The sequence below is a fragment of the Typopeltis vanoorti genome, chromosome 24, assembly GCF_054136105.1.
Source record: "Typopeltis vanoorti isolate ZY-2024b chromosome 24, IOZ_Tvanoo_1.0, whole genome shotgun sequence".
NCBI lineage: Eukaryota > Metazoa > Arthropoda > Arachnida > Uropygi > Thelyphonidae > Typopeltis > Typopeltis vanoorti.
Genome location: NC_143572.1, coordinates 50,656,992 through 50,678,568, shown reverse-complemented (window position 1 = coordinate 50,678,568; position 21,577 = coordinate 50,656,992). Strand labels below are relative to the sequence as shown.

The 21,577-nt window shown below is 33.9% G+C and overlaps 1 protein-coding gene across 3 annotated transcripts in view; it reads right to left on the bottom strand.

Moving 5' to 3' along the window:
• LOC150093189 (transcriptional coactivator YAP1-like) overlaps positions 1 to 21,577 on the bottom strand; it is a 241,776-nt gene that overhangs the window by 99,693 nt on the left and 120,506 nt on the right. The gene's annotated exons all lie outside the window — the stretch shown is intronic.

Genomic DNA, 21,577 nt, shown 5'->3' with positions numbered 1-21,577 from the left:
TTTTTTGAAATAATCAATGGATTTGGGAAGTTCATTTCTATTCCAAATCCACAGCTAACAAGCGAAGAAGAAGAATGGTGCATGTTAGGTCCAGCACGAGCAAATATCCTTGCGTGTGTTTCTTTCACAGTTCAGGTGAAAATGTACTGCATGTATAAATATATAGCGCAAATAATCTTTAATCTGCAGCCGTGGAACGGTATTTTAAATATTAAGCTATTTTGTACAGATTTTGCCACAATATGTGGCATGTAACAACAGTTTTATCTCAAAAAAATAGAGTAAGTGTCAGTATTTATTTACTCAATTTAAGTAAAATTATCAATAGGAAAGAAAAAAAATCAACTTCATGGATGCATTTTTTGTCATATTCCTGAGATTTAAAATACTAAGTTGTTGTTTTTTTTAATCTACTACCATAATTGAAACTAAAAATTGTGATCTTTGAAGAATTTTCATAGTAACTGTAAAATCAGATGTACTAACTACTAATAAAATAAATGTTTTGACATAACTGAAATAAATGTGCAATTCAGAATTGCAATTTATTAGTATTTTTACTAATAAATATGCAATACTTTATGCAATGACATGACTGAAATAAATATGCAATATTTTTACTAATAAATATATAATTTTCTTCGTTTGTCTTGGGAACTACCAACAAGTTCCGGCCGCAACGTAGTCTATATTATATACAGAAAAATGTACAAGGTTATTTCTTACATATAGTATACAATTATATAAATATTCACTAGTTGAATATGCGGAGATATTAGTAATGACTATAGCTTTGATTATTCTATTTTGTATTCGAATCAAATGAAGCAGATTGTTGTAGTAATCTCCACCCCAACGGTGATACCATATTGCAGTGAAGAATTTACCCATGAATAATATAAGCATGTTAAACATGCTGAATTGACAAATTTTTAACATAAAATATTCTGTTAAATCCTCAACTTGTTTGTGAAAATGTGATATGGGAGTTCCATTTCAGGATATCCCATAATTCAAAAACAGATGAATGTCTCTTGAATGTGGTAATCGCTCTATTAAAGAGATTTAAAAAAAAAAAAAAAAAAACATATCCCACGAATAGAACTAGTCAAAAGCGAATGCACACATAAAAAAGGTCAAAGACAGCGAATAGTATCTATATCTTTTCCCTTACTGAAACAGTTAATAATTAACTGAGGTAAAATTCCTGATAAGTTCCTTATTGTTTGCCGTGGTTGAAACAAGAAAAAAAAAAATAATTGGCTGTTGTAATTAATTAGCTTTTGTAGTTGATGACACAATAGATTTTTTTTTTTTTTGCAAACTTCCGGATTGACGTGTATGGGATACAAATGTCCAAATGTCATGCGGTAGCATCCTCTGTGCGTAGCACACAGTAACGACGCAGGTATACTAGTACTTGTTTTCAACCATGAAGCAATGGATCATTATTAGCTCATACAAAGATTACTGGACATAAAAATGATCGTGACAATCCTAAGTAGATACTGAAGAACACCCAAGACAATTTTCAGTGACGTTAACTTTTAAGCGCAATTCATAGACAATTAAATTTGCCATAAAACAGTCAATGAATGATAATCTATTTTATTTATTTTTTTGTTTTAATTTTGACTTTCATACGATAATATCCCTCTTTATATACATGTCTATCGTCTGCTCTCTAAATCCGGGTGGTATGGCATAAATCAATGAGAAACGCTGGTTTACTGACCGTGTTACCGTGGCAACATGGTCACTAACCAACGGCGTTACGCATGGTTTGTTTTGACGCTCTGCCAAGTTTGCGAGATATAAAGGAACTTTTATAAATATGAATTTCTGAAATCATCCACTATTTAGTATCTTAAAAAATAGATTCAAGCACTTGACAGCTGTGAGAAATTACTGTGGACCTCAAAGAGAAATATAACTTTTAAACGTGTAGCGAAAATCCTATACACACATCTAAAAAGGTGCTACGTTTGCAAAATGAGATACATATTATAAAAACATAAATACTGTATTATATACCCGAAAGAGAAAACGCATACTACGATAGTACTTACACAGTTAAGTTTATATAATTACTATCTCCTATCGACACTTTTCTTCCATCAAAGACCAGTAAGATTAATATGAAAGAAATATATCGTTAGGAAACCAGTAATCACAAACTTTGTTAAATATTAGTGAATAGTAAGCTTTCTACACCACAAATCAAAATATATTTTTGCGACATGTATCTCTTTTTAATGGAATGAATTTTTAGTGATCGATGATTTTCATCGTCGGTGTGCGATGCCCGAAGTGGCTTGAATGCCGTAAATTCCACTTTTGATCTTTGAGTGGGGAAACCAGATTAACTAACTTGTCCGAACACAGTACTAATGTATAACAGGTTTACAATCCCATGTGTGTGTGTGTGTGTGTTTGTGAAAAAAATGGATAGAAATAGGAAGCAAGTGCATCCAAAAGTCAATAAAGAAATGCCATATAATAAATCGCGAATTCATTTTGTTTATAAAATTATGGCCTATTATTTTACAATGTCTTTATTCTACCCTTTTTTTTAAATATATATTCTTCATTACAATAATAATTACGTGATGAAAACAAAACTCAAATGACTTGAAGAACAATCTAAATGAAATTAATATATGGAGAACAAGTATACGTTTTCCGGTGGGTGGGAGAACATAAATGTACACATACGTTTTAAAAAGAAAACACGGGAAACAAGAACAACCACACAACGTTATTTAATACATCTGAAGCGGAAGGCACATGGGGCACTGTATGCAATAAGAAAAACAAACAGTTGTGTCTCATTGTACCTGGCGAGTCTTAAGTATCTATTGTGTAGTTGATCATTCTCTCTCTCACTCACACAGGATTTCTTTCAATTTTTCATGCACAACAGCATTTGACATTTCCGAAAAAGTAATAAAAATAGGTTAAGATTATTGTTTGTAAAATTAAATTTATATTTTGAAAAAAAATAAAAATAAAAATAAAAATAACCTGTGTGGAAGTGTATATTTCTGTTCAATAAGGAAAATCAAAATAAATTGTGTTAGTGATATATATATATATAAATATAACTTTATAAAAACTAAGTTTTTCATTAATACTGATCTAGATTTACTGTTAAAGGATGAATGGATAGGAGAGGAGAGTACTACACAATAAGTTCATTATTACTGGCTGCTATCGACAATTTCTTTCAAATAAATAAATCTATTATTTTTCAGGTTTCCAATATGTGAGATCTTAGTCATTAATGTTTTTCGTGTCACTTTGTAGCCTTTATTTAGTTACACTTCTCCGTTCTCTCTTTCAGTGACCATACTACCTAATATTAGTTGTGCTGGCATTCTTGAAGACAAATAATGCCAACTTCCTTTCTAATATCATCACTTGTCATATAATTCTGCCATTACCAGTTATCACCTATTCAATCCCTTGTTTTTGTTCAGAACTCTATTTTTGGTCTCTACGTCGATAACTGTTTAATAAATAATTTACTTAAATTATCTCACTGATGAAGCCTCAAAAAAGGCTGAAACCGGTCTGGGTAGTGACCTCCCTCCATAATGTAATAACAACATACATTTCCTAGGAAATGTGTTTTTACATTATGGAAAATACCTAAGAATAGCGATCTGAACTTCCTCCACCTTTGCAACGAGTTGCGCCGGTATTGTACTACGTACTAGGATCACTTGTATTGGCTAACGCTAGTGTCGCCGATGCTTTATAGTTTACTATATTCGGCAAGAAACTCTCTGATTCCGATCTTTGAGTTTCTTATTCGGTTTTAAAACAATGCGGGATTTAATATCCCCTTAATTTAAGTAATGAAAACATTACCGAAATGAAGCTTATTAGCTCTTTATACTTAAATAATTTAATTAAATTAATTAATTTAATTTTTTAAAATTAAATTAATTTAATTTAATTATTCAACTTTCAGATCCATTAATTAAAATAAGTCTGAACACCATCTTATAGTTGAGTACTTTCTTTTTTCATATTCAAACTGACTCCCAAGTATGTCAACTTCCCTTATTCTATTATGTATTTCCAAATTCAATTTGTCATTTATATATTAAAAAAAAAAGTGCCTGAATAGATGAAATGTTTAGTTCGATACTCAGAATGCAGTTGATACGTTTGAGCAAATTAATTAGAGATTCTTGATTACTTGTAGTGGATTTATTCAAAAGCATAATATCATCTATATATAAAGAACTGAGTTTACTATATCCGAGTTTGCTATCTGGTTTCATGCTATTTTTTTCTTTCAAAAATGTGAATCCATATAGAGCAGAAATTACGATACGATGATGAAGAACAAGAAAGAACACACACACACTTAGGCATTCCTCTTGCTTCAATCCAGTCCTCCCAAGTACATCAGAGTCACTGACTACTTTTATTACACCTATTTTTTAAATTTCTTAAGTTGTCTGAAAATTTCAGCGCAATCACCGAAATGAAGAGTTTATAGGGAAGATTCCATCTCATACAGACACGGCCAGAAGCCATCACACCGATTTCGCCCACATTTAGAATAATCGTTTCGTAAGATCCCCTGAGAATTTCTGCAAAATTGGAATAAAACGAGGCAGTGGCGAGGTATGGAAATTTTAACAAAGGGCTCGCATCGTCGAGCAAAAATAAGCTGTATTTCACACAAAAACTTTTATTAATACAGCTTATGTACAAATGCCAATCAAAAGGTATGAGATGACATCAACCTGTAAAGGATGTCATTTTTAAACAAATGTTCATGATCTAAACATGAAATATTTGCACGCAATCATCTGTGTTAATTTATCTTACATAAGAAAAACAATTTTTAACTATCAAAATATAATAAGAATAAAATATTTTATAATCGCACATATGCAAAAGTCCGCATTTTTTTATAAACAAAATAAATTTGTTTTATTTCCGATAGAAGTTTTCATGGCAAACAATCTATAAATAAAAAATAAATATAAAATAAGCGAATGCGTTTATTTTATTTTCAAATTTGGCGCATTCGTTATAGAGGAGTTGAAACAATAATTCCAAATAATCACACTGCCGAATAGACTAATTTTTGTTAGGTTACCGTATGAGTTTGTCGCTTAATATATTTCAAAAAAAAAATTTTTTTTTTAATAAAAAAGTAAACAACAAGGTGCTCTCAATTACTCCGTAAACGTCTATAAATTTCAGGTTAAACTCATCGACGGGTATGCTTATTTCGTATTTCAAAAAAAAAAAAAAAAAAAAAAAAAAAAAAAAAAAAAAAAAAAAAGTGATTTTCCCTAAAAAAAGGAAAGAATAAACATCTTATATACAGTATATGTTAAAATAAGGGAGCTACAATTTAGAGGCGACTACATGGATAAAATTATTGTACTGATTGTACAGAATATAAATGAAATACCAGGAATGCAATAAAAGAAGCAACAAAACACTAATGAAATTAATGTCAGCAAGTTGCTTCTAAATGGCAGCCAAGCTACTCTTTTTTGGAAATGACTGCGTATCAGGCAGAATTAGTACTAAAAACTAAATCATACATTTCTTACACAAACATTAATATAATTAAGGGGTTTTGACTTGCATATGTAAAATAGCAGTACAAAATGCAAATGATCGAAACCCACTGGGTTGCAAAACGTGTCAGAATCAGTTACTATGCAAGGAAATTCAGGCAGGAATACATACGATCTTGTTGGTATGTATTCCTGCCTTAAATTGTCCTGAATTGAGGATGATCACCTTTACGCGATACAACTTTTCAAAGTTCCTTTCGATCTATTTGTCGAACCGATCACGTATTCCACAGTCAATAGTACACGATATTGTGGAGAAAATACTGCGACTTAAAGTTAACAACATTCAACTGGCGCAAAAAAATAAACGCAAATAATTTTTTTTTAAGTGGGCTTGCATAGATTTTGTCTGTGTTTGGAAGTGCAGCTGTTTAGGAAGATCAGTCCGAAAGGTTCACCATCGAAAGTGGAAGTAAGTAATTCGTTTATTAAGTAGTAAGTAATTCGTTTATTAAGTATCCTAACATAATATCTTAGATCAGGGGTTCTCAAACTTTAAGTTGCTGTGAATCCCCTAAGAAAATACGTAAATTAACCGCAACTCCTCCATAAACTACGGCTATTGATTTCGTTCAGATAATTAGAGATAAAAAGTGCATGCAGACATCATACAAAGGCAAATTTCTTAGAAATTTTCTTATTATGATGTCTACATGCAAGACTATTTCAATGTTTACATTCCAAATACAATATATCTCCCCATATATACATGGTAAATATGTAAATACAATAACACAGGAGTTCAACTCAATCCTAGCAAGACAAAGATTATGGTTCTCAAAGGAAACACGAACAGAGAAGCTCTTGAGTACCTTAATGGAGAAAGAACTGAGGAAGTCAGCAAGTTTGAGTACCTGGGATCCATTATTAATGTGAAGAACTGCTGTTCAGAAGACGTCAGAAAGAGGCTAGGAATGGCTAAAACAGTCAAAAATGATGGATCTATCTCCATGGGAACAAAGTTGAGGATTTTGGATGCAGTTGTTTTTCTAAAAGCGACTTATGGATGTGAGACTTGGAAGTTAAAGAAGTCAGATAGGAAAAGGATATCTGCTTTTGAGATGTGGTATTACAGAAGGCTGTTGAGGATATCATATACTGAAAGGCGTACAAATGAATGGGTGTTAGAAAAGATCAGTAGAACTTTAAGGCTCCTTAAGGATATTGACGGAAGAAAGTTAAAATATTTTGGACACATTGAAAGGATGGAAGGAGGATTTCTCAGAACAGTAATAGAAGGTAAAGTTCCTGGAAAAAGAAGAAGGGGTAGACCATCAATGAGACGGATGGATGGTGTGTGTGGAGCAACTAATCTTCAGAGAGCTGAAGTCTCCAGAAAAGCAAATAACAGGATTACATGGCGAGGCCTGGTGTGGCACGTCACCGAGCATCGGAGTGACCATACGGCATCTGTAGATGTCCAGTGAACATATAGAGAGAATTTAACAATGGAAGGATGTGTCACTTAACAAATTATTGATAACAATTAAAATCGCCGGTGTCCATCGATAACTTCAATGAGTTGCTCATGCACTGAAACATAAAAAAATTAAAATTGCTACAAAAAAATTTCCTCAAAGTTTTCATTCTTAAATTCTATCAAAATTGATTTGTCCGGTCTCAAGTTGTTTTACACGGACAAAGTTAATTGAATGCTGTTTGCTTGAATGTTTACTGGAATGATAATGGATGTGACGTAATACTTAGGTGAAATTTAAAGTATGAAAATTTAAATGTACATTTCATAAGGTATATTGTGTTTTGCATATTTCATCGTCAACAGCCAAAGTTGTGGCTAGTATGTTGAAATTACGAATGAAGCAACTAAGAGGCTATGTGGCCAAGTTTTATATTATGTTTTAAGTGCATGTGGTTTTCTGGCCAGCCTGCATATTTTGCGGATGAAAAAACCGAATTTCCTGGAGGAAAACCTGCCAATCTCCGCGAAACTGATTAATTTTACATTCATTTGAATAGATAGGATTCGATGTAAATTCTGCGTCCAAGCCCAATGTATACTACACAATTTTTGTGAGTGCATAACATGAGTTCGTTTGAGGTAAAACTTTTTTTTTTTTATTACTATAAAATTTACTCAAATAATACCGGTTGTTCCTTACAAATCATCTGTATTTCAGTTTATTGCTTGGGGGGGGGGGAGAAAAAAATTGACAGATTTATGTAATTTGTGATATAAGAAAGAGGAACTCAAAGATATTTATTCGTTGATCACGAAGCTGCTACACTAGAGTCATCGTGTGGCATTATAGTCGCTAAAATTAAAATGGAAACTCTTTGGCTCAAGTTAGGTTATGTGGTAAGCAGAAACGATCGGCAAATGTATACAAGTGTAGAAAATATCAATGTGTGGTATGAAATTTTTACTGACAGGGACCGCATGTACTTAAACAATATGGGGATGCACGTCGGAGTATTTCGAAAAGATTATTTCGGAAGAGAAGAGAGGCAAGACGAAATCCATCTGTCAAGCATCGCGTACTACATACAAAGTAATGAAAATTATCCACGCACTGAAACCACAGGATAAGTCTAAGCAACAAAATTTCGCTGTTGACACGATGCATCGGATCGACACGGATCCCGCTTTCTTTTAGTTATCTTGCTTTCTAACGAGGGCGAACTTTCACAGATGGGGTAAGTCGTTCGGTACAAACACATCTGGAACTGGAAAATCCTTACGACCAAAGAGGTGATGGCCTAAGAGCGTTTAATGAAAAACAGGATTACTAAGCTTTTATTTACTTATTATTTTCTTGGGGGAAGCCATAACAACAGAATGTTTACGTAGATATGTTGCAGCAGCCTGTAATCCCAGATACACACAAACTATAAACACACAGTTTTGATTAAGCATAGAGTACCAAGAGGATGGATCTCCTCTCCTCTAGCGTCCACACCCGCAAGTTTTTGATCTCTCACGAAGGCTTTCCAGATTGCTAGAGTCGACATGACCAACTCTTATTCCAGTGTTCGCCAGATTTTTCATAAATCAAGGGCTGATGTACCTGATCTTCTATCACTACGATGTTAGAAGATCAGGTATGCTCAGTTCTAACATATCCAAGGAAATCACTATACACAATTTACATTCATTTAGCTGTCCCCCCCCCAGCCATGTATTGAAATGCAGGAAGTTTAGAAAGAACACCCTACTAAGATTTTAAGCAGGCAATTCACTGGAGTAACTCATTTATTACGTGAAATATTCTTCGGAGTTCTGCGACACCTTTTCAAGGAACCAGAATTTTCCCTTCAGGAAACTCGTTTTTTATTTTTAATTCCCCGAAACACGCAAACCGACCAGAACGACACATGCAATAAACAGGCATAATTCACTGGCCTCGTGGCCTTAGTTGCTTAAGCTGTAATTCTCCAACTGACAACACTTTCAAACGGATTACGATCCATACTCTGAGAATCCCTGACTTAAATAACTTTATTCAAAGTAACATAATGCCCATCAAATAACGAATTTTTTCTATTATTAATCTAGGCATTCGTCGTCACAGTGAAATAAATGCTTAGTAATAAAGAACACAGTGATGTCTAATACATTTTTAACAACTTTTTGGCAATTTTAAGTATGAGGAAAATGGATTTTTCCGTTTAAACCATTCTGTAGACAGCAATAATTATTCTTTATTTAATATTTGGTTATAAATTTCATTGGATATTTAGATCTCTTCATCTGTAACAAAAAATGCACTTGAAAAAAAAAAAAAAAAAAAAAGACTCAAAAAAAAAAAAAAAAACTCCGATGGTGTGAGATTTTAAAAATATTTTGTTGTTTTAATTTTCACATCATACATAGACTGAGGTGGGGAAATAGTTGGGAGAATAAATTTTATTGCTTTCGCCCTCCATTTGTGTCCGAGTGTACCAGGGTACCTTACGCAAAGCAAAGAAACATCTATATTTAAAATGCTTTAGTATTTCATTAATTGGATTCAGCGCTTCAAATTCAGCAAAAATGTGTTTTGAATACTTCTGCAGAATAAAAGTGGCGAATCAATAGCATTCACTTAACCAGCACAATTGGGTCCTAATGATTATTCTTGGAATAATAGTCAAGCGTCACCACTATGGTGCATCGTTTTATTATTTAAGCCGCGTCAGGCTTAAATTAATTCATTCTAAGAAAGGCGGTGGTCTCATACCGGAGTGAAATTCATCTCCCACCTAAAGACATTCACAAATATCAACGCCATTAGTTGGATTCGAACCTCAACCTATTGGTTGGAGAGCAGAGATGCTATCCACTCAATCACCAACCAGGCAAGATGCTCATTAGAATTTTAATAGCACTATTAAGACCAGAGTGCTGGTAGGTTTCTTAGTAGGTCAATAAACAATTATAACAATAAAGATATACTGTACTTTTATGTCCGAGCAAACTTCCATCTGCACAATCCTGCTTGTGGGAGATCCAACTTTTAAGGTGAATGCTGTGTAAAGTTTAGCAACAGTTGTTTTTCATACATACATACATGACGGGCAAGAGCTTAATTAAAAACTTGTTGTCGGAAGCATTCATTACGTTTGCCCTGCGTTCAAGTTTCAATAAACGAAACAACTTAGAGGCCTTTTATGACTGATTATTATCGATCATAAAAGTTATTACTGGTCAATTAACTAAAAATTAAATAGCGAATGCAATAAAAAAATGACCAAATAACTGCCTGAAGATAAGGTTGGTATACATTCGATCTCCAGAGAAAATAATCATAAAAACATTAATTCATTCATTCGTGTTATTCTTTCATTACATACGTAATCAGCACCGAGTATAAAAATTTAGCTGTGTGATACCAATAGTCGTTTACATGAAATTTCGCAAACTAAATACTAGCAGATCTCGGACTTAGTCGACGATCGGGTTACAGCAACGCCACAATACAATGATGCTGACTGGTACTGCCAGGCACAAACGATAACTCACCTTCCGAATCTAAACAAGGGCATACAAACTGAAGTGTGCAAAGCTTCATAAACAAGGACTACCGGAAAAGAAGAAAAAAAAGTTCTGCTGTTCATTAAAAATATATTAAATATGAAGATAATCCGATTTTCCTAAAACATTCATTTGAAGTGCGTATTTCCCGATAAACAAAGTGAACTGGAATTATAGAATTCAAGGTTGCAGACAGGGCGTAAACCTAAATGTGAAATCTATTTAAAGTTGCTTATTAGATTAGATAACTTGTATGGCATTTTGAAAATAATCGCGACATTTCAAGTCATATTTAAATTATATTTCACTCCAAACATAATAATTAAATAAAATGTCTATAAAACATTTTATAAACATGTACACGTTATAGCCCATAATATTAATAATATGCGCATATTGATTTTTATCGCATCCACAAATTATCGTAAGTTAATAATAGGAATGAAATTCTAGTCTAATACAACGACAAACCATTTGATTCAGGAAAGGAGTCAAGTTTTCGTTCTGAATTAGGAAGGCTTGAAATACGCATGCGTTATGTAACAGTTGGCACGTTGCTTAAAATTGAACCAAACAAAATGAACTTTTTTTTCTTCTTTCGTACTCTTCTAGAGCAGACGTTCGGAGCCTCTCTTTCGCACACCAAACGTCAGTATTATAAAATCTTATATAAAGCCAGTCAAAATATACCAAGTTATTTTCGACTGTTTATTTTCGTTTTATTAATTGTATTTCCATTTACTGTACATATAGGACAAAATAAACGCACAGGAAATAATAATAAAATCGTGACACACACGCAATCTTACAAAACATGAAGACCTTATTTAAATCATACGGTTCATTACTTCTGAATAAATCTGAAAATCAGATGAAAATAATAAATAAATAAAAATAATTTTCGTCTTGATCTCATCCTTTTCGTTTTAACTGCTCAAATCCAAACTGAAATATGCACACACACTTTTAAAGATCTTAAGTACCAAATTTTTTAAATATCCATCCATCCATCCATCCATCCAGAGCGACTGGTATTATATTAGTATATAGAGAAGACAAACTCCCATACAAACTAATTAATAGACATAAACTTATTGTTTGGAATATTTACTACGAATTGCGTACACATACCACTCTGCGCAAATCTCTGTATGTTTTTAAGTTAATGGGTACTTCGCATAACGCTCTGGTGTTAGTCTGCTATTTGGATGAAATGTAAATAAGGATATTAATTTTGTAGCAAATTAGGATAAATGAATATATGGCTGATATTAAAAAAATAAAACATTTCGTTACAAACTTTTATTGTTTAAATCTCAACCATGTCCTAATGCAGTAAGAACTGTACCTCTGTGAATATGTACACAGAGAGAGTTGTTATTGTACTGGATATACAGATTTATCATTATCATCAGTTGGACAATATTAAACTGGTAAGTCTTGAAATGAATTTTACAAAAACAAAAATCATGACTAATAGCTCAAAAACTCTTGTCTTGGATGGTATCCACATTGAATTCGTGCCAGAGTATACCTAACTGGGACAAATAATATCCTACACCAAATGACAACACACCTAGAAATACAGTCCGGAATAAATAATCAAAGTATGGTCAGTACATGAAAGGCGATTTACTCATGTCTCTTAAAAAGGAAGCCGACGGGTCCCATTATACTGTCTACATTGACAAAAAAACCTCTTAAAAGGCAGTGGGAAAAAAGTATGAGTGGAATTAAAAGAAGACAAAGCAAAATAATTAAACAGATCACAAAAATGTTTGATATTATTCGCAGAACCACACGGTTAAAGTACAACTGGGCTAACTATACACCCGGGATGAAACATGACAGGCGGTCTAGTCTTATCACAGTTTGGATTCCTGGAGAGAGAGAGAAAGAGCAAGATTTAGTTAGTTTTATGACGCAAAGGCATCAAATATCATACTGCGTCAGGACACAGGTTGCTGCATATATGATAGACGGTTAGTAGGACAATCATAAACATCCATGCCCCTGGCGGGATTCGAACCTGCAACCTCTTGGATGGAGAACAGGTATGCTAACCACTCGACCAACCAGGCCAGCGAGAGAGCAAGTAATCCGGAGAAAGGTAGAGAAATGAGATCATACGAACAGCAGGAAACAAGTGAATGAAGACGGCACGTAAGAGTTTTAGAAGAGTAGTAAAAATTTGCAGGCCCAGCCCAAGTATTTTTGCGCCGCAAGCGCGGAGCCTTTGGGGCAACCTCGCCGGTAAAATTGTTGATATTCCAAATATTTTCGAATCAATCTGCGCCCCTCCCCCCAATATTTTGCCGCCCCAAGCGATGCTTGGTTCGCTTGTACCGTAGGGCCGAGCCTGGGCCTTAGCCCAGCAGTAGATGATAACAATTCTGAATGGCTGAACAGTTACATATCGGTATTAAATTCGATGCAAGGAAACAAAAATCGACGTTTAAACAGAATGAACAAAATCCTCAAAAGCAAAATGCCTTAAATAGCCTCAAAACTATTCACAATAAAAGTACTGATCGCAATATCAATCACTCACACTCAATTGAAGGATATGAGATTTTAAGATGTTAATCTTAAATATCATTTCTCAAACCAATAAAACAGGAGAATTTACTTTAATATTATCTCACTTTAAATATCGACTATACCAAATAATGCCTTAGCCTGATAAAGTTAGGCCTATTTCTTCAAAATCTTGTCACAGCCTTTGAAATATTAAGTCTCATAGAAAAGTGAGTTCTGTATCATTTCAGTTAGAATTTTTATATACGATATAAAAACAATGTTTGACAAACATTTCATAAAACAGAATATATTCTAAATATCGTTGGTTATATTTACTTGTAATACCAGATTATATTTCGTCATTCTGTTCTAATAGCAAGTATTTCTATAGCAAGAAAAAAGTGAAAATGTAACAAAATACAATATATTGCATATTAGAAGATGGTTGTCATAAGTATGAGTAGTTTACATGGGTGCCAACTGATGGCGCTAGCGTCGCGGAGATTTACTTGCCAGTATACACCAGCGTCAATTATGACAATACAAGTTACTGGACACAGCATCAAAAACTATACAACAGTTTGTTGATGCAGGGAGTGGCAAACGCGAGGCGAGCGCCATCGGTTGATACTCATGCGAACTACTCTCACAGTCTGACGACAATCTCTAGTAACAGAACATAATATATAAAGCACCTCAGACACATAATAAAGCAGTGCAATTCACAAATAGCACTTATTGTGATCAATGTATGACAGATCGGCAGATCTTTTGTATGGATTTAAATGAAATTTGGTACATTTAATAAAATGTTGTTGGTCTATCATGATATTTCCATTTTGGCTTCAGCAGAGCAATTTAAAGCCAGGGCCCATGCGGTGATGAATGGCACAGAATCGCTCCGGTTGGTGAATTGTAATAAACGTGGTTCGGGATCAATACTAAGCACTTAAAATTTGAATTCTGCAAAAATTTCCTCAACTATCGTTCCAAGAACGCGTGTCAAAACCAAATAACGTTCGTCACAATTTTTAATGTCATCCAAACAACGAAATGGTGTAAACCTATGGTACCTTAGTACCGTGGGCAGGTTTAGGTTTAGATAATCCGGAAGGCTTACTCTAGAGACCAAATAATGTACTTTTTTAGGCCAATTCAGGTCTCCAATATAACAGGAACGAGGTCTCAGATCGAACGACGCAAATCGTCGACCACCTAGACCAGTGATGGCGAACCTATGACACGCGTGTCAGCACTGACACACTTGAGAGTTTCAGGTGACACACCTTGGATGTTGAAAAATATTGGTATTCTGATAAAAAAAAAACTGCGATAAATCGTGTAAGATCGCTCTCAGTTAAGGCGAAGGTAGGTTTGTTCATTGAAAGAACTTTCTACCAGTAGTCAGCAACAGAAAAGTCATTAAATGTAATGTAAGTTTGTAATTTCACTTTATTAAATTAATTGTATAATATGAATTCATAAATTTTATATCAATGCCCTATTAAATAAATAGCCTAATATGATATGTGTAAGTCACCATCTATGATTAAGTAGTTACATTTATAATGCATGTATGTAAGTGGCACATCAACAACGTCAATATTAAAAAAAAAAAAGATGTTTGACACACTTGGGTAAAAAGGTTCGCCATCACTGACCTAGACTCACAAACACCTGTGCTACCATGGATTCGAACCTACAGCCTACTGAATGGTGAATGAATACCTTTTCAGGCAACTAAGAGAGGTTTCTCACTACCAAATGATTTCTTAGCATCATTATAGCTAAGAGGGAACACGTTAAGACAAATGAAACAGATAATCCTACAGGCCAGTGTTATAATCGTTTTTAATCATATTTAATTCCCTCATTTGAAATGTTTCGCATAAATTACTTTAGCAATGATCAAACTCGCAAACGATCTGAAGCAAACATTCCTACACAAGATATGCTGTTCAAAACCTACAATATATTACTATGGATGACCTAAGAATTAGAGATCAAACATGGTTCATGTATGCGATTCAGCAGTGGCTGTGTAACACAGACGGGAAGATGACGCAACGTGTCATAAGAGTTTTTGGATTAAAGATAAATTACCGGTCTCGTGCGGTCGAGGTAAATTTATTTTTCTCCCACAAAACCGGTTGGAAAAACAAGCAACTCGTAGCTACAATATATCGCCTCATGGACTTAGATGCCTCTTCCATAATTCCAATCAATTCAAATCTCTGAAGTTACTTCAAATCTCCAGCACACAATGCATCATACAATGAAAAATTATTTGCTAATTTTGGCCTATAAATTCTATAGTAAGTATCATTTTTAAATAATACTTACTATAGGATTTTTTTTTAAAAAAAGCATGTAACAGTGAAAGTTAATTTAATACATATTATAATTTAAAAAAATATATTACAGTGTATATATAACTGAAAAGTTGCTTTACTATTTTATTTTTATTATTTTGTCACTTCCGGCTATGATGTGAAATTCGGTGTACAGACGAAAGATAGTAAACCTGAGCTCAGCAAAATAATACTACCTTTCCTTTTCTGAAACGTATGGATACATTGTATGAATGTGTATTGAATATATTCATTTCTATGTTAAAATTGAAATCCTAATTTGTACTAGAAAAAGTGAACACAGAGTCCAGAAAATTCAAACATCTTGGAAAAAGTAGTAGACGTTCTCATTTCGAAGGCCTCCTCCCATTGTAATTCCCCACACAGCTATTTTGCTTATTCCAGTGCAGTCGTACTTTCCAACTAGCAAGCGTGAATTATATAATAATCTATCACGCATGCATACGGAACTCAGGTTAAGTATCATCATGTCATGCGTGCATTTATCAGATCATTCACTCTGTTTGAAATAAAGCACCTATAAAATTTTACACGAGTTTCATAATAGTTTGCATGTTCTGTGCATTCTTATGGTAATTCCATCGATTTCGATTATTTAAAATAAAATAAAAAGTATGGAAATGATTCAGAGAGAATCATAAAGGTGCGCTTCAGGCATGACCGTAAGCTTCCACTGTCACTAGCCTATTTACAAAACTATAATTGTTACGAAATGCTATTGCACTGACTAAAAATTTAACCAATCCTGTAAATGCAAGGAGGAAAAGGCAGTGTGAAGCACATGACACCAATAATGCAGTGCTTGCTTTATACTAAACAGAAATGTACAAATCCAGCCAACATAGGACACCTACTTTTTCATAATACAGATCTATTGCATATTTCTTTATCCGAACCAAAATTGAATCACGCATTTATGCTGTGTGTGCGTGAGGATATATTAAAATTCATTAGAATCATAAAGGGGGGAGACTACACTTTTTACACACGATGTTAAGGCAAAGTACAGCCATATGAAGTTCAGTTTATGTTTACTCTTCATATGAAAAGACTTACGTTCGAATTTCGTCATGGCACGAAGGACCTTCATATGGGGCTTTTCATCTAAAGGTGAGTGGGCCGGTCTTATGTAGAGCGGATGCGAAGTTTGTCCTCGCAAGCAGACAAGCCGGCCCTCCTGTGAATACCCATAGTACAGATATAAATACATTGATTCTTGGGAGATGCAGGAGACGAATGGCAACCTCGCTGCAGTAAGTTTGTATTCTTAATCATCCTAGGATGGAAGAAACAAAGATAAGGATGAAACGCGTACACGAATTGACATAAAATTTGTGGCAATACAGTATATGACATGCTCTAAACGTGATGCTTTTAAGCTCCATGAGTGCAGTGAGGCGAAAGCAATTAGATAAATAAGGACAACTGAATAGATCATATGATCTGCTATAGATCTCGGTGGCTCTGTTAGTAACTCGGATCTAATCCCGAATACAGCGATGGAGAGATAAAACTGTAGCTATGGCATGCTAATACTGAACTTCGTCTCTCGAATAAAGCATCTAGAGGCAAAATATTAAGTGTTTACAGATAAGGGAAGGAAAGTGACTTAAGTAAAGAGCATAATGTACGATGTCTCATTGTAAGTGTGCTCACAAGCCGGTTTGTGTGTTTTGCAAAGAACGGGAAGGAATCGTGAGAAATTCCCACCGACTCCGTCTGAGACCGGAATCTCAACTTAGTTGAAAAGCTTACAAAAGGAACCATCTGATGGTCAGAATAAACAAAACGTAATATACTTGTGGCTCGCTTATAATGACTCTTAAAAATGGTCTTAACGTCTTAACTGCCGGTCTGGTTGGCTGAGTGGTTAGCGTACCCGCTCTCCAACCATCAGGCTGCGGATTCGAATCTCGCCGTGGGCATGGATTTGTGATCGTCTTTAGACGGGAGATATATTTCATCGTGCGGTATTAGACCACCTCTTTGCTTATTGGAGACTTGAAACAATGGCTTGAAAATGTAACGTTTGGTGTCTACAGCAGGACTTCAGGACTATGTAAAAAATTAATTAAAAATATAATATATACAGGTAGATAAAAATATGCTTAGCCCACCCACGGTACAAAATGTATTATAGGTTTGCAAAAGCCTTTCGCGGGTGGGAGCAACCATATAAATAATACGACGCTGTAAAAAATGCATTATAAAATGTGAAACTGCCTCAAATTAGACAACTTGTTCACAGAGAGTAAGCCTTATATTCTCTTCGAAATGAAACCACATGTGTAGATAAATATATAGCAATACATAAGAACAGAGAGAGGAATTTACTTACTCTTTCAACATCTATTTTTCTCTATATAAAAAATACGGATAAAACAAATGCATACATAAGTCACACAGACTATATATAAAGTGTGACTAATTTCATCTAATGCGTTTTTTCTTACTTAAAAAGTTATAGATGTTTGTCAGTGACTAGGATAAAAAAGCAAATGCAGTTTCCATTACATAAAGGTTGGAAAACAACTGGGTTCGAATCCCATGTAGGACAAAAAAATTATCCTTTATTACCAGAGACCTCCAGGGAGTGAGGAACTTATCGAGGGAGGCCAGATACCATAATATAAGGGTATTTTAATTGAAGGTGAGTTAGCCGTTCTTATACAGAAGTAACTCATTTTAAGAAATTCACATAATTTCTTAAAATGAGCCCTCTTCCTCCCACCCCCTTTTAAATTCGCAGCTGTTCTTATGCACTTAAACGCCAGACAAAAATTCCTAGGAAGATATTTCTTATATAAAAGAAACAAACACACAATTAACATTCAAGTGCTCGCATATTTTAGTATCTTTATAAATGTAGGGAAATAAAAACAAATTTAAAATACAGTAGTTATAAGTACGTCGATTCCTTGATAAAAGTATCACCGCGTGTCTCTGTAAATAAATCAACAGTAGTTTCCCATGATGCCCTGGTGGAGCTGTTCACCCTACTCATTACTTAGGGCAGCAAGATTTTCAGGAAAGAAGTGAATCTTTCAGTAACATCCCATCCCCCATCGTGATATAACTCGATCCAGAAGTTCTTTATTGGTGCTCACAATATCAGCGAATGATTTCCAAGCTACTAACTAGTTCTCTTTTAGTGGGATTCATCTTTTAATACTTCTTTAATCTGAGGTCCAACAAATATATTCTCCTTAAATTTGGCCTTCAGAATGTTGCAGTTAGTATTTTTATTGGGTCTATTTCTGTACCAATGCCTTAACCAATCTTTCACGAAAAAAAAATAGTTTAATTTTGGTATGAAATGGTAGTAGAAATACGATGAAAAAAAAAAAAAAAACTCTTTTTAGTGAACCTTGTTTACATCATAGCAGTAACAAACTCCATTCTTTGTCTAAATATCTGAAGCTAGGTACAGCATTTATTTGTTTCTAAAAATAAATTTTCGTTCCTTCAGCTAGTAAGTTCCACCATTGAAGGCGAGATCCACGTATTCGATACTGCTTAGATAAATCTAAATCTCTAACAAGATCTACATCGAAAGCAGGTTCATCATCCATCAGTAACGCAATGTCATATGGTGATAGTGGAGCAAGTGCTGGAAGATCTAAAGAGGGATGCACTGATCTTATGGCAAATTCTAATTTAGAGTACAATGAAAGTTTTGATCACTGTAATTATTTATTTATTATAACAATAAAATGACATTTATTATAAGTGTTCATCAGTTAATGTACTGCTTTATATTTTAGCGTTTCGATAGTTAGTGATGAAAAGAAATAGTTTCACCGCTAATAATCAATACACCGATGACATGATTTATATATAGTCAGTAATATTAAATTTGTTAGTATTATTTTGCTGTGAATACAGAAAAATAAAAAAAAGTACATAAAACAAAACAGCAGTAATAAATGGAGAAGTTATGGGTATGAGTAGTATGTGGTTTACTTATTGCTGATACTGCTTCGTTTAATCTCTAGCATGAATGAGTCTTCGGTTGTAGTTGTAGGTTTTTTTTTGTTTTTGTTTTTTTTCCCCGAGTTATTTTCCCCTCAAAACAAAACTGGCCCTAAACGTTACGTTTCCTCATCCACCCTACTTTATACAGTAGCAGGAACTCGGTAATTCGTAAAATTCAAACGAGTACTAACCAAGATGTGTCTCATGGTGAATGAAATAATAATGAATCATTTGTGCACAATGTATGACGACAGTTAATAAAAAAAGAAGTGTCATTTAACAATCTAAGTGTCTGTTACTATAAAAAAGGGATCCCTATTTTTTTTCTCAATCTTCTACTACTCTCATCCGTGTAATGTTCATTTGTGTAATCATTGAATAACAAGAGGAAGACCTAAATTTAGATAGTAAAACGAAATTAACTGATGATATTTTTGTCCAGTGCAAGTGCTTTTTAATCTGCACAAATGCCTTGCCCATCTCTATATTGAGTCTTTGCTAACTTCAATCATATCTTTTGCGTTTGCGACATGTACATGTTTCTTTCCACCCTAATCCCAACTTGGGTGACTAAGTCTACTCTCTCCACACACACAAAAGATAAAAAAAAAAAAAAAAAAAAAAAAAAAAAAAAAAAAAAAAAAAAAGGGAAATTTCTCAAGTACATAAATTCATTTATTAAGATACATAACTAAAAGACTCACAGAACTGTTTGACCTCTTCCAATCAAGTTAAGTTTTAGAACAAATCATTGCGTAACAGATCGTATTCATTCGATAGGATGACCAACAACAATAATAATAAACTAGCAAATTAAAAACCGTTGTATATGTTTTGATAGTTTATTGGACCTCATTAAAGCACTACCAATATTGGAACTCTGAAGAAACGGAATTGAAAAACCTTATATAAAGGTTCTTAAATACGCATATAGTCGAATAACCTTAGTAATTAAAGAACATAAAAAAGTAACACTTTTCCTTTATAAAAGAGGAATTTGACGTGGCAATCTCAAAAACTGGGTACGTACATGCGTGTATTGGAAGAGACACTTAAAGAATTAAAATGGGAAATAATCATAAATGGACAAAATTTAATTCGCTTGAGATTAGCAGATGAATCATAGTGATCTTTTCAGGTGAAATGACGAAAGTGCTAAACGAACTTAAGAAAGCTATACGGGAAAAAAAAAAAAAAAAAAAAAATCCAGTTTCAAAATTAATACTTACTTAAAATCCATTTTTAACATGAGAGAATATTAAATCAGAATGGTCAAAATATATATAAAAAGTCACAATTTATCTACTTGGAACAACTATCAACAGAGAACGATACCAAAAAAGAAAAATAGAGAGTAAAACAAACAGAGATGGATTGGATAGCACATTATAAACTCGGAAATATACTTCAGAAAAGCATAATAATGCTTCTCATGTGAAGAAGTTTTTCTTAAAAGTAAATTTCCTAATTTGACACTACTAAATTCAATTCTGAAAATTAGAAGCAAGTATAACAATGATCCAGAACATATTAAATTCATTAAAAAGCCATTCAAAGTCCAGGGTCGTCAAGATCGGAAGAGATGGCGAATAAAACTAATTTAATAATTTCTTATGCGGTTTGCAAAACACCTTAAAAAAAACTCCTCCTCCCCTTAAAAACGGGAGGGGGGGGTTCATTATGACTCTACTTATGGGAATTTATGAATTCTGCGAAATACACTTTAATCAATTAGAAGCAGATAACACCCAAATGCTGATTCGGAAAGATTTCTCGATTTGTTAAAGCACATTATACGCATGAGGAGAAGATTACGGAGACCTGGGAGGTGCCTGCTACTTTCATTTCCAAATAGTTAGCAATAGGTCTTATTTTCCCCTATAAACCGTTTTTCTAGGATTCGAACCCACACCTCTCAGCGGGAATGTATTATTCACCGACTAAGTCACCACGGAATTCAGGGGACATGATGTACGGTATACTGCAGAACACTTAACGCTCGGAAATAACTCGTAGACTTGCACCATAAATCGTTAATCCCACTATTCCTGGAAGTCAGGTATTGCTTCCGGCACGTATCTTTTCTGAGAACAACTGCAATGACCATTTCTGAAACCGTACAC